This window comes from Schistocerca cancellata, chromosome 6 (genome assembly GCF_023864275.1).
Source record: "Schistocerca cancellata isolate TAMUIC-IGC-003103 chromosome 6, iqSchCanc2.1, whole genome shotgun sequence".
Taxonomy (NCBI): domain Eukaryota; kingdom Metazoa; phylum Arthropoda; class Insecta; order Orthoptera; family Acrididae; genus Schistocerca; species Schistocerca cancellata.
This window is the reverse complement of record NC_064631.1, coordinates 664,873,960-664,889,883: the sequence shown is the minus strand read 5'-3', so window position 1 is coordinate 664,889,883 and position 15,924 is coordinate 664,873,960.

Here is a 15,924-nt window from a genome sequence, read left to right as displayed (position 1 = left end):
TCAGATAATAAAGGTTTACGTTTAGTTAAGTTGAGATCACGGAGTTATTATCGTCTAGATAGTCTTCTTTAGCGTGGCCTGTTTCACTGCATATGAATAATGACGGTATCTGCCCCACGCTAGTTATGTTTCTTTGATGGATCACAGTACCCTTTACAGACGTTATTAGTTCCTTAAAATTCATATTCATATATCTTACTCCCTTTGGATCGAGGCACAGACCTTGTTTCTACTGCATGATAATAGTGAAATCGCTCGCTATGGGGTCATGAGCTTCAACAAAATTAAGGTGCCTCGAATTAATAATAGCTCGGAAGTGCTCCTAGCAAACATGGAACGTGGATTTTGCACATCACAGAAGGTAATAAGCAGGAACATCACAGAACTGTGAAATGAACTACTCGTCCACATTAAACCCTATTTATTAAAATTTTCGTTACCAACACGTACATGAACAAGAATTAATCACAAAACCTATTCGATCTTGAAAAATGCATAGAACCTGGAAATTGACTATTATTAACACGAACGCTTAAACAGAACACAACGGATGTTGTTGTGGTCTTCAGTCCTGAGACTGGTTTGATGCAGCTCTCCATGCTACTCTATCCTGTGCAAGCCTCCTCATCTCCCAGTATCTACTCCAGCCTACATCCTTCTGAATCTGCTTAGTGTATTCTTCTCTTGGTCTCCCTCCACGATTTTTACCCTCCACGCTGCCCTCCAGTACTAAATTGGTGAAGATGCCTCAGAACATGTCCTACCAACCGATCCCTTCTTCTAGTCAAGTTGTGCCACGAACTCCTCTTCTCCCCAATTCTATTCAATACCTCCTCATTAGTTATGTGATCTACCCATCTAATTTTCAGCATTATTCTGTAGCACCACATTTCGAAAGCTTCTATTCTCTTCTTGTCTAAACTATTTAGTTAAAGTGAATTGGAAAAACCAGACACTTGCCAAATTAGTTATGGAAAGACAAATCCATCGTGGGCACAAAATGACTGCCTGATTCCGCATGAAGAATAAAAGTACAGCATGTAAGTCACATTGTCAATCAAGTAATGAATGAGCCCTCTGTCACTCAAAAAAAAGGATTATATTCGCAGAACTTATCGGATTCAAACAACTCACCTACAAGCGGTCGGTAAGCCTAATTCCCTGCTCTCCTAACCAGCAATTCCTTCCAATTTTCTGCGTGCAATACAGTAGGAAGTTGCGAGCGCCACCATCTGCTGCTGACTGCGGGAACATCTCTCCTCCACACCTGTTGAGTGATGTGTATCTATTCAATCTCTGAGGCCAATTGCCTCCCAAAACATCTTGAGAAGATGTGTTCTGCTAGGAATCCCCAGGCAAGGTTGTCTCTTCTGAATCTGCAGACGAAGTGCTCCTTATTGAAACCGGCTTCTCTTACCTCCTTACATGTCCACACTATTCCTGTGCACAGAAGAGGCTACGTAACATGCTGCCAATAATATTTTTGTTAACAAAATAAAAAAATCTCCACCAGGCAAATGTTTCACAACGTTAATCAACCGTCTAACTCCCCCGAACGCAGTTCTTAAAGTATTTTGAGCTATACTCCCATTTCTCAGTTAAGGTTTTCACTTCACTCAGTAAACTTGCCTCCACTTCCTAATTTCTAGTAAACTCGGACCTGATCCCCTCCACTGCTATTTTTTTTTTAATTTGCCAATGACGTGTCCTCTGACAAACGTTTACACAGGTGGGTGTTCACCCCACGTTAAGTGGCATTCGCAGCCCATTAGTTTGCAAAGAAAGAAAATAATTCCTGAACTCTATGTAACTGCATGTTTTCTCACAGGACAAAGAGCTCTGTACCTGTGACTGTCTTCACACTGCAAAGCGTTCGAGGAAGGCGAACCATCGGTAAAAAACATAACCTCATGTACTCACCAAGGCACAGTGTATGACTTCTTTGGACAGAGGCCTGGACCCTGTTCTGTGTTGGGTGGATTATGAGGAAAGTTGTCGGATCTCAACTGCCAGGTGCCGGAGCTAAATAGTGCTTGGGTCATAGTGTTGTACCTGCTGTGAGTGGACACTTCGGCCAATCTCCTTACTTGCACCTCTGCTGGACGCTGAGACACTCCCAGGGCGATGGTCGATCAAACACATTTCAAGTAACTGCCCTCTGTCCGTGTCTACAGTCGTAAATCATGGCCCTAGCTAGAGTACAGGGAACACAGAGTGCAAAGCTGTCGCCAGAAAGTACAGGGAATAATATAAAAGTAGATGTCTTAATTTACATATGACTTAATTTACTTATTACGAGCGTTAAATATTTATTAGCTGATAGCGATTCAACTCACATGGTGAGAATTTAAAACAACCGTGAGCAAAACGTACTGACTGGTACCAGTAGGTTCCCATTATTGTTTTACTTTCTCACATACTTAGAAACGTGTAAGGCCTATCAGTTTCCACTTAGCTTTATAATACATGCTAACATGCTACGTGAGACAGCAGGGATAGCACATAACCTGTATATACTGGACGCAGCTCACTCAAGTGAACACCGTGTGATTGAACGCTGGGTGTGCCGGGCTGGTACTGCCGACTCAGCTACCAGGCCCGACTCGGCAGATACAGAAAGTATCACTACTTACAGAGGGAATGGTCGATCAGAGATAGATTGCAACCAGGAAGAAATAATTTGCCGAAGATGTCACGCCACTTCATCGTCTGAACCTTGGGTCATGAAGAATTTTGGACGTGGGAGATATTTTTCCTCTACTAAGGTATGTGACAGTGAAAGAAGGTTTGTTTACGAATTCGCAGTCAAAGAAGGTCATTGCTGATAGCAACTTCCAAGACTTACTGAGTGGTGCTGAAAGTCAAGCGTGGATGGTGTTAAAGTCAGTCGCAGCCAACTTCCTTGGAAATTATTAATCTGCTGGCTACAGTACATAATTATTGTGCAAACTTCTAGGTTCCCATAAGTCACTGAAAGTTCATTTCCTGTATTAAAGTCTTGATTTCAGCCACGAAAACTTAGGGTCGTTAGCGATGAACATTGTGAACGTTTTCACCAGAGCATTCCGGTGATAGAGTCACGCTATCAGCATCGCAGTAGTGCAGTGATGTTGGTTAATTAATGCTCCACTCTTAAGCGAGGTACGCCAAATGTTTCGCGCAAACGCTACCCCGCAGGTAAGAAACTGAAGCAAAACATACTACAAATCAAGGAATTAGTTGCATAGAAGTATCTGTGTATTTCCAACGAGTAATGCAACTAAGGTTGCAAATACATGCTCAGTTTTAACTCATACCTGTGTCTTGCTACATGTAATCAACTGTTTCATTACTTGTTTCCAAAAGCTACTTTCTTCAGAAATTGTAGGTTCAGTAACACTCTTGATTAACAGTTGATTACTGCCTTGACCTTTCGAGAAAATGCCACAGTATGCCTTCATACCTGACGTTTTTTAAAAATAGAGCAATGTCAGCGAAGTTAACGCAGATATGTTAGTTATGTATTAATAGAAAAATTACAACCAAAACCATGAATACATCAAGGCTTTACAGATACGCACGGTGTAACGAGTATAAATGCAGATATTTCCATTGGTGACTGAGGACGGTGTACTAACAACATAACACCAGCATTTACGTCATCTCCAGACTTATAATTATAGGTATTATAAGTCGTGTGATTTTAGGTTGGTTAGCACCTCTAAATATAAGGGCAGCAGGTCAGGTATTGAAATGTGAACACGTGCATGAGAAACGGTTATTCGGTACTGACAGGCTTAATCCACTTCGTGTTTCGGTTACAACTGTGCAGAAACCATCAGGTATTAAATTACGTCAATACTTGCGTTAAGACTGTTAGCTGCAGATGTGAAAAAAGGAAAACGCTGATGTGTGCACTTGTACCACGTATAAAAATATCTGCGCCTGCATTCTTTACCGCCCTGTATATAACCGTAAGAAGCAAACTCATCGAACGGAAGTAAACTAGTAGTGCAATCCCCCTTAGGTTTTGCTTCTTAAATCCAGGTATGTCAGTAACATATAATACTAATTTAGCATAATGTGACCCATTGTGTAATGAAGTTATCACATTAATTTCAGGTATTGAAACATGAACAATCATCGTACTTCAAATTCTTAACCAGCTGTTCATAAGTAACTCTTACGGTGTTAAAAATTCAACCGTTTATGAATATCATCATATTTCATTGATTATGTGTAGCCCGTTATGAAGCCAACAGTTCCTACCTCCAGTACCGTTTTGGTCAATTTTCCGAAAGTGATTGGGTGTGCTGTTACCTTTTGTCGTTGATACGGCAGTCGTTGCTAAAGGGGTTGTCGACTCATCTTCACACTCTTCAGTGGTGGGTGTAGCACTCGACAACATAGGTCTGCCAGTCGCTAAACCTGTCAACAGAGTAACATGTGTATTACTTCACGTAATCTGTCCAAAAATAATCAGTCAAAATACATAAATTATATGTGGATTATGTTAATGTCAGGCTTTCCAACTGAGGAATGTTGCAGAACACTTTTGAAAGATTCCTATATTATTTCGAAGCTGCCGGTTATGGTAAACTACTAACAGGAAGCAGACAAAATAATTTGAGGGCACGTTTCACAACAAAAAATTGTAGGTGCATGCAAGAACCAAACGAAAAGATGATTTTTATACGACGATTCGGACAAATGGTAATGCAAATATACGATTAAAATACCTGATTATTAATGCTGAAAATGTCATAACAGACCTTCTGTCACGTCATTCAGAGATGCTATACTTCAAGTCAGACGTGACTGAGCTATTTCTTAAGTATGATGGTCTTTCTACCCAATGAAATTGTTCACCGGCCGTATGTTCAGCAAAAGGCCCGAAAATTATCAAGCGACGTTAACTCACATTTTCTACTCAATGTCGTTTTGAATATTGACTGCATTCCGACGCAGATTCCCGCTGTGCTCCACGAAGATGTCCGAATGGCAGAAAACTTTATCTAGACCCTACCATGCTAACACTCGAAAGCCCACTTACCCCAAGAGATTAATCACGCTTAAGTACGTGAAACCAGCCGATCAGTGGCAACAGTTCGTGTTTTTCTGTAGAAGGAATCTCTAGATTGCAGTGTGTTTGACATGTGAGCAGCGCAGATCAATGTTGGCTCAGATGTTTCAAATGGCTCTGAGCACTATGGGACTTAACATCTGAGGTCATCAGTCCCCTAGAATTTAGAAGCACTTAAACCTAAGTAACCTAAGGACATCACACACATCCATGCCCGAGGCGGGATTCGAACCTGCGACCGTAGCAGTCGCTTGGTTCCGGACGGAAGCGCCTAGAACCGCTCGGCCACAGCGGCCGGCAGATCAATTTTGGGAAGCGGACACAGCTTACATTGGAATGGAACGATATGACAGTAACTGGTGGTCATTTGTGACTTACCTAATGCTAGCGATTCAGCTAATATCACCCACTCAGTAATTTAATTACACTCGGATCGTCCCACAACAAACACCCAGCATAATTTTCGCATTTACTTCATTAGAAAAGTCTGTATTTTTGCATTTGCAACTCAGCCCGTACGGGCATGTAAGGTTTAGAGTTACGGAACGCTGTATCCCCTCATTTCCTCAGGTGACGAGTATCCATACATCAGGTGCATAATATCTCATTTAGTAAAGACTATCAGTACCTCTTCTATTAGATGTAATCACGTAGCAAAGTAATTATAGCCACTCTCGGCGGTCTCACAAAATATTGTTCTATTGATACTGGCCTGACACATGTATTATTTGCATACGCTATTGTTAGTCACTTTTACCACCTTTTTTAACTCCTGATTTCCTCATGGTGAAAAATAATTTTTACAAGGAAGTCCATTTATTGGAACAAGCTACAAAATTATGCAAAATTTAGAAAGTAAACTTGTTACTAGCCTGTAGTTTGTGAATATAAGAACATAGTGCCTAACTCACGGCATACCTACGTATTTCAAGATATACTTTCAATCTGTGCAAAACTTCTAAGCGCTGTTAAATTTTCACATAATATCAGTGCCTTATTCAACATTTTCATTAATTCACACGTAATAAATGTATCCTATAGGCAGGTCCGACGCTAGCATTGCCGGGCTACATATTAAATGTGCCATGTAAGATCGCGGAAAAGTTGTTGCGGTAAAAATCACAAGTTATAAATTATTTTAGTGGAATGCGAGTAAGGACTACAACTTGTAGTACTTCCATTTACAACCGAAATGAAATTCATCTAAAGTGGAAACGTGAAGATCCATCCGAATTTTTAACTTATGTACGCTTTGTATTTATTTCATTAACTTACAACAGCGTGTATTACCACTTTAATCGACTGAATACCAGATGACTACACTGTAAAATGTTGTCAATATAGGAGCAACTGCCATGTGATATACTAGAAGCAAAAATTCAGTTCCAATAGGATCTAGTGGTTTCATCGAAATAAATCAAAAATCCTCTTCTCGGATTGTACTCATATGGAGCCTCATATTCGAATGAAATTCTGGGCACTATATAAAGAGCAGAGTGGAAGACTGAGAGAACCAACAAGATTATTACAGTAGTATGCACATAGAAAATAAGTAATTAGCATCTGACGTTATGAGGTGTTGGACACCTACTAAACAGCCGTAGAGAAGTTTAAAACTTCTACAGATGCCGTGATGGTAAGCAGTCGAACGTGATACCACAGGGAGACAGATTTTCTCGTCAGCATGCCAATGGAATCAGTGACCAGTAATCTTTGGTAATGTTACGCAACAGAGATTTTAGTGAGATAGAATTCTTGTGACAATAAGGCCTGAGCAATTTCATTCACAAAAATTCAAGAGAGTCTGAAGTGAAGTGGTCTGTACTTTTTCAGCCAATGACAAATATTTGCATCAAGATAGAGCAGTGTTCAAGACAGTGCAAGGTTCAAGACAGCGGTCTCGTACTTTAGATGACCAAGACACGTGTACGTTTCTGTCATACATAATCAAACATTTCTCGGGTTTTGAATACATACATACAAAATAGAAAAGACCATATTTTAACTGTACAATCGGACAACATAAAGTTTCAATTGATTCCCGACAATGCATCATATATTTGTTGATACACGCTTATGGAATGTATTTGTCCAGCAGAAAAAAGACGCTTTGTCCTTTCCCTCAGTTTCCACGAAATACAAATTGTAAATGATGTGGTTATTATTGTTCAAAAAATTCCTTTACAAAGTCATGTTACAGCAGTGAATTTGAAGTAAAGCTATTAATATTCTTTATACTGCTCCAACAACTACCTGCGGAGATATCACATTCAGGCAGCGAACGATAAATTAAATTGGATCAAAAATTGTTTGTCACGCTTTATGTGTTTTTATTAAAGATGAGGTACAGTCGTGACCTATTATAGCCATAAGATTATAAAACCTCTCCAGTCCCGGAATGGGAACATTTTCCAAACAGATATTTATTTACCAGTCGTTGCCGATGACACTTGTGTGCTTTCGTATTTTATGTGTCGGTGACCTCAGACTCTGTTCAAGGAATGTAGTACGGTTTTACAGTGGTCTGGTAAATGATCTTGCAGTTTCTATTCTATATCGTTATCTCTTCTGTATCCAGTTGTAGCTGACGTAACTGATCGAACATCACATTAGTAGTTACCGATTATTACATGAAAAGTTTATAAAGTCCTACGGCTGACAACTTACTTAATATTCTATTGGGGTCGAATAAATGTGTCACACAAATATATGACAGAACCATTTAACAATACAAGCAGCTTAGCAAACTAAGATTTTCTCACTAGATGCATCTTCATTATGAACAACTTAACAGTGTGCACTTAAGCAGCCAGCGTTGCATATATACACATATAATACAAGCTTCCATTTGTTGTAAGTGGGGTAGGGGAAACTACATTGTGTACTGACATAATATGCACAAATTCCTACTTCACTCTTGGATTGTCAGCTGCGAAAGCGATTGCCTAGTGTCCAATACGTGCTACAGTCTCCCTTCATTTGCCCGTTACTCCTCATAGGCTCTTTCATGATGAATGTGACTGAAATAGCACACAGAAATTTCTCTACATGTGGTTACAAAGAGGGCCAGCTTTCAAAATTTGCATCGAGTGATGAGTTTCCTGCCTGTATCATTATCAGCCTGCACAACACAGCCACTTCTTGAATCGTTGTCGAAGAACTTTCGATAATGAGAATTTAGTCGTAGACGAATATAAAGGATGGTACCTATCTTAGGTAAGTATTCCTTGTCGTGCACCCCACATTACGTTCGAAACTATCGCAGATGAAATGTATTATTCACTTTACTTGTAAACTGCCAGTACAAACGTATTAAAATATCTGTTTATAAACAGTGCTGATCGAAATACTGCAACACTTGAGATATTAAGATTATTTTAGGGTAAACAGGGGCCTACATCAAATTCTAGGCATTATCAGGTTTCAGCAGTGAAATATGATAAATCCCTTACATTGTTCCCTGTGATTTAGAACACACAGTACATTAGAGAAGAAATGTCAAGAAGTTTCCAATGTTTCTAATTCCCCCTGTTCACAGTAGAATTCTACAATAACACTATGGAAGCTGTTCTACTTTTCGTTTCTATGTGAAATCTTAAATAATCCTGTTGGGATATGAAATTCAATATCCGAAATATTCGGACAGGGTAAAGGGGCCTAGCGCCGGCCCTGCCTATAGGGGAATGGTAATTCTCAAAGACTGTCAGAGACTGACCTGAAACCGTCGTACGGCATAAAGTTGGCGGACAGCACATGGTACTGAAGAACGGTGAATCCTCTGGGTACACGTCATCTGAAATTGAGTTCCATCCTGTACTTAGCACCAGGAATTAATTGCACTCACAAGTGATGGACAGCGTATACTTGTCACAAAGCTTTTAAAAATTACGGAGTAGTAGTTGAGCAATAAGCGTATCAGCAGCGTACCATTCATATCTTTAAATTTGTGTGAAATAAACAAATGGAAAGGAACAGAAATATTGTCTAACTTTCCAAATACTGTGAAACTGTTTAAGCAGATTTCAAATATCGTCTAAGAGTCTGGCGATGTTACTGGATACATTTGCATTTATAGGGTACTAAAATTCCCTATATGTACGGGTTGTTTCAGAACTAATTGGATGTTAAAAATGAAACCATTAACATTTTGCGACAATTCACGCGATAGTATGTACAGTCCTACATTCTCGTCCCAGTGTTGTAACGTTATGTAAGGTTAGCAGCTGTAGCTGGTCCAGCCGATACTTCGATGGGAAAATTCTTCAGGCATAACAAACATATGACCAGCCAAGTGTAGGCTAGTGGCAAAGGAAGCCAACACGTTACACGCCGTTTCCACACGCAGTGACCTGAGATCGATAAATACATAGATTACTGTGTATATAGTCGAATAGATGCTAGCTATGGAGAAAGACTGCCATCACTTGCATGTTCCGTATTAAAACAAACATAGGAACCTCCCGTCAGCATTACACAGCAAAGAGTGAGAAGTAAGAAACTAAAAGTGTTCGATGATTTACGTTGTGAACGATGTAGCACTCATTTCATAGCTTCTTTATGTGAGGTCAGTCTGACTAAGATGGGTAACACGGTCAACTATCACAGAGAATGTGCGTTGGTAATACAGTATTGCGAGTATTTTAAATCATTGGCAAACATGAAGGTAAACACTCTTAAAATGATATCGCATTTAATTTTAAACTGAAATCTCAACCATACGATCCCTTTAACACTTCACGTAACCCACGGTCCCCCGCAGAGGAGTAGGAGGCCTACGGCACGGCATCTTGCTTAGGAGACTAATGGCTCGGCGCGTGTGCCTCCTGTGGGTATCGACAGATTTTCTCGTAATGAAAGCGTTTGCCGTGAAGTCGTAACCACCCGCCTATCACATGGCTAGCACCCGTGCGTACCCACACAACAAGTTCCGCTGGAAATATTCAGCTAGGGTGGCTCTCACAACGATGATACAAAGAGTTTTGCAGTGCCTGCATAAGGCACCGCAAATTAAGGGCCCTAAATAGTCTTTTGTACTTTCCCACATATGCAACAGTCATCTGCGAGGTGCGTAGCCAGGTATGTGCTGTACCTGTAGCGACGAGTACTGACTACAACCCAATGTAGAATCATCATGTTTGGATGAACCAGGGCAGCACAGGCAATCGTTAACAGCGCCAAGTCATGGATGGAGTTGAAAGTTGCTACTGAAAATAAAACACTGGGTGCATAACATCTCAGTCTGTCTTGCTACAAAAGTAATTTGTTGTTTCTGGCATAATGCTGATATAGAAAATACCGGTACACCCCCGATTCTTTAAAGAATCGAACTCCAATGTATAAAACAGCTTAAGACTTTCCTCTACTTTACAAATGAGTTAAAGTTTTAAATACTTGACGTTAGCATATAACCGGTAAAAGTTTTAAGAAGATTTGAAATTACGTTTAAAGTTTGTTAGTAATCGCTAAGTGCCCTCATTATTTTTGCTCAATTTTAATCAAAAACTTGTGTTTCATGTATCTCTATGTTTATGACGTCACATCTCCTGAACTTTGTGTCACAGAATGATACAATTTTCTAAGTACATTCAGTGATATATGTGGACACCATCTAGAAAATGCGTTGGGAATACAGTTAGTGATAAACGGGAAATAAGTTAAGACTTAATGTCTAATCCAACAGTTTCACTGCATGCACAGCGTAAATGTAGTAAGCCATAAACTTTTTGCTTCCATCATTTTGTGAAGGTCACAGCGACAAAATTTTTGTGAAGATATGAAATTAAATGTAAAGTTTCTTGCAAGTCACCATGTCTTGTCATTCTCAAATACTTGATGAATAATTTCCGGGTATCCTCGCGCCGTGAATTACGCTGCATCAGGAGGTTTACATAGATTATAGCCTTTAGGCTTGTGTCTATGTATTGAACATTTCATGTAAGACAACGTCTCTTAATGAGTAGATTATGACACCATTTTAAACTGTTACATCCGTTCAATAATTACATGAAATATTGGAAATGAAGCTTTTGCTGTCCCTGGTAGGCGTTGAATGTGCAACCCTTCTACCAATTGAAGGGTACTGTTTCCCGGTGTTGTCGCTTATTTATTTTCAGTACGTCATAAGAGTGTACATGAAAACTGTTTGTGCAATTAACGAGCTAACTACATTCTTGCCGTAGACGAGGCTGTATAGTCTTAAAGGAAGAAATCACATTGGGCTAGTTAAGTCCGCTGTGTACGGAGATACACACGTTCGTCAACCTGATTCCGAAAGGCTAGATGCCCACTTCACATTCGGCATGCGACGCGTATTTTGGGCCTAATTTAATAGTCCTGGAGCGAGCTACAAATTCCGTCAATTATTTCTTCTGGAGCGAAACTTTGTGGAATGCATTAGGGATTCATACTATGAATACTCGCGACCGTCAGCTGCCACTCCGTGGGTGGGGCGGGCACTGGCAGTCTCCCACGTATGGAGAAAAAGAGTTGTTTTAGTCATTTCCTCCCATTTGAAAAATTGTCAGCTATAGTTTAAATAAATTTTTAAGGAAAAATAAAGTCAGCTGACCATAAACATGGATTATACGTCAGCTGGCTGCTTGAATATGGAAAAAGTATTTATATTTTCAATGATTTCCTGTTAACTAAAAATTTACCTGTTGATCGTTTATATGCTACTACGAATGAAAATTAATGTCAGCTTGCTGTATCTCAGTGGAAAATCTGTCAGATGATACCTTGAAAGGTGCAACGCAGCAGCATCTATCACCTACTGAATCTTATCAACTGACGACATATCCCTTGACTTACAGCTAGCTGATATTTTTCATTATTTACTAAAGCATGTTAACAATCCACTTATAAATTTTCATCCGGGAGACAATCACGTTTATTAAGTTATTCGGTAGTATGCTTGATTTGAGTGTTTTGATACCAAAAAATGAAGTTCAGTAATGGTGGAAATGTTGGTATAAGTAAACTAATTAATGAATAATTTATTGTAGCATAATTACTTAATTAGTTAACTTTCATTTCAATGAATTGATTAAAAATAATAATGACAGTTAATCATTTTCACCCCCGCTTTGGCTTGAGTCGCTTTCATCTCTCTCTGATTCACTGTCAGAGTTACATGCGATCATGTCATCGTCATCATCATCATCTGTGATCTGTGAAAAGATGAAAAGAATAGTTATTAATACGCGTATATAGTAAAACATGATCATATGAAAAAATGAAAGTATGAAAAAAGAATTGATACCTGTTCCAGGCTCAATGGTTATTTCCTCAATCGACGTTGATAACTGAGTCCCAGAAAACCAATCAAATTCGAATCACTTGTCTATTTCTTCCCAGCCATAGTCTGTAGGTTCCTACAGTTGTTGGAACTTTAAGGTTTGCGTGAAACCAAATCTGCGCACTGTAACACGCCCTTAAATATTGCTTGTACAGTTCTGATTCGCATGGTGGTAGAGAAGAACCGTCAATAGCTTTTTCGGGCAACTTAAATTCATCATTATTGTCCAAAAATTTATAAACTTTTGGGAACAACGCAACCCTAGCGTCGTTTATGTTTGTTAACCGATTAAGGCCATACATGTGACCAGCAAACTCTGGAGTACTGGCAAATAAATCTTCCCTGTTCATCGATGGCTCTGACATTTGTACAAAACACTCCGTAAAAGCTTCAGATTTTGACATTATCGAAAATGAACGCTTCATACCTTTTATAAAAAATGCAGGGTTGTAATCACATCCTGTAAATGCATGGAATGCTGGAAGTGCTGCGCTCATATACGATCCCAAAGTTTCATAAAGTTAAGTGTCGTTGATGAAGCTCATATGTTTTAAAACGCCGCCTTCCATAAACACTTTAACATGTTGTGAAACATGAGCCATATTAGATAATATTATAACGAATACATCAGTGTCAGAACAACGAATCGTAAGTTAGCATTAAAATCGATTTCACAAGTGTGAAAAATCATTTTTGTGTCCCTTTCTTCATGAGCTGGACACGAAAATCCGTTCTCTACAGTTCTTACAACTTTTCCATCAGTGACCACGTATCTATAACAAACAGCCTACTCAAAAAATAGTTTTGTTGCTCATGTATGGTGCCATACAATCTTGCTCCAAATTTTCAGTAAAGAACTGAACAGGTGCTTCCTTCAAATGAATATTTATCAGCTCAACTGAAAAGTCATTTTTCCGTACTTGATCAGGACCATCCATACGAAAGTTAGCTTGCTCCGTACCTCGAAGTTTGTGTTCGGTATCTTTGATCGATGGAAATATGTACCGATCAAAAGCAATGATGATAATCTTCGCTATGGCTGCAAAAATCATCTGTAAATTTTTTTTTAAATTTACCCTAAGCTAACAGGTACGTCTTTCATTTGATGTAACATGAAATATCCATGGTATATAATGATATCAGTAATCTGAGGTGGCTCGGATTGCTATTGCTTCTCTAATAAAGCCATCAATGCTGACTTGGGTGTTTTGCAGATAGTGCTGTCGAGATGGCTGAGAAACAGTGGCACTGGTGTTAACGGATAAGAAAGAACTTTATACAAATCAATTTATTTCTTCAAAGAGATTTGAAGCAGTTGCCCAAATAAGTCACGCTGCATTCGAAGTTCCATTTCCCCTCGCCCAAGCATAATTTTTGTTTCTTAGTCATATCAACAAATGTATGGCACTTGATTTTTGGAATAGCCTGCTCAAAATTGTTAGGATCTGTAACGCAACCGAGTATGAAATCCTCACGTCTTTTACTGCCTTCATCTTCAATATTGAGTAAAAAACTCTCAATATGTTCAAGTGTTGTTTCACCAGTAGAAATATTGTATAAAATCGTTTACCTAAATTCGCATCAAACGGGCTGATTTTACGATTAATACCGTCGATGAATCTGTGCAGATGCTCAGTACTTTTTTTATTCAGCTATTTTTAAGATCTGCTGTCACGTCTTGCACAGTGCTTAGTCCAGTTTCTTGCATTGTATGAGTAATAATTGTTGAACGAATGGTATGGCTACGACACCATCGTTGCCTAGCTTTGATTGAATTGGTAATGCGAGAAATTCCAGTCAGCTTATTGGCAGCATCAGCGTCAACTGTTTGCTCAAGAGTGAGATCAATAGGTTGTTCCGAATAAGGTTTTTTGGTAGGCTTTATACCGAATGATCCCTCCTCAAAATTCTCACTTAAGCCTTAATCAGTCTCGTCAACTTTCATTAAATTATTAAGGTACTTTAATAAACAACGCGCATAATTTGGTTGATTGAAAATAAAACACAAATTAACTATTTTCAATAAAGCCATTTTAAACATTCTGAAGTTACTGGTATGGATGCTCGTAGTAAGCACTAAGTAGTAATGGATCAATCTGACATATATCATGTAATACTGCGCTGTCTTATCATGTTTGCTTTCCAATGTTTCTACTGTAAATTGCTCATATTTATTAAATATTTTAGTTGATTCAGCTTGTTGCAATGAAAGTTCAAACGCCCTTGTTTTCAGAAACCGTAACAAGTAGGTTTTCCACTCATCGGATAAATTTATTTTTTCTTGATGAATGGAGCGTTCAGAATGTAACATTTTCAATGCTAACGTAATCATAGGATGTAAACGCTTACATCTGTTAAAATGTTTGCTAGTAACGAACCCGTTGACTGATCCGTTGGCGAGTAATTCTTCATTTACGATGATGGTTGACAAACCTCAATTATCTATGAATTTACCTACTGCCTTGAAATACGCCATCATAATATGAAATACTCCTAGGTAGATGAATAAATTGTCAAAAGTGTTGGCTTTTATACTTTTGATCTGTAGCGCAGTTTTTGCAACTGCAAGATCGTAAGTTACTTCAATGTATCTTTGCCCGCACTCAAGAGCCACCTTTTGACTTTGATTCATAGTCTCATAAATCGTATCTTTGTTCGTTGGTGATGCATTTATCGTTGTTAAATAACAAATAATGTGCTTGGGACATCGATCTTCATGCAATAAACTATTATAATCAACCCACATCGGTGTGCCTGATAACTGCAAATAGTGTGAAAGCATTCGTGCAAAATCAATGTGTTGTACTGATTGAAGATTTATGGTGTTTTAATGTAATGATGCATCAGATGGCAGCATACTTTCTATAAGTCTCAGTTTTTTGTTGAACGTATGTTGTTCTGGAGTAACAACATCTAACACCGTCTGTGTTCGCGAGATCGGGATGCCGAAACATTGTCCACATTGATATCTGTGTCTACTTCACTGATGATACTACGTTCGATATCATGATCTTGCTGTACATTATTGTCCTCAACTACTGCTTCACCGATGACATCATTTTCCATCTGAAGATCTTGCTGTACATTATCGTCCTCAACTACTGCTTCATTGCCAAGACTACTCCCAATTTAAAAATCTTGCAGTACATTTTCGTTATTAACTGCTTCTTCACTGACGATATTGTTTTCAATTTGAAAAATTATACCTACAGTATCGTGGAGCGTATCTTTGCCAGTGGTAGTTTCTACGAAACGATCGTAATTGTCATAAGCAACTCCAGTATACAAGTGAGATGTTCGTAAAATACAAATTTCGGAAAGCTGACAAGAAGTGAATGTTGCCTCAGCCTCAAGGCCTGCCAATGTACTGTAGCTACAGCAATGACCATACCGATTAACAATATTAATTATTTTTTGCTGTTGGTTAAACTCTTCAAAGTCATTCCAAAACATATATGTTTCGATAATTTAATTCGACCATTAAAAACAGCATAAATTACATTTTCAGAAAAGTATTTGGCTAGCCTTGTTGTTCTTTTGATTTGTCTCTGTCATCATTTTCACC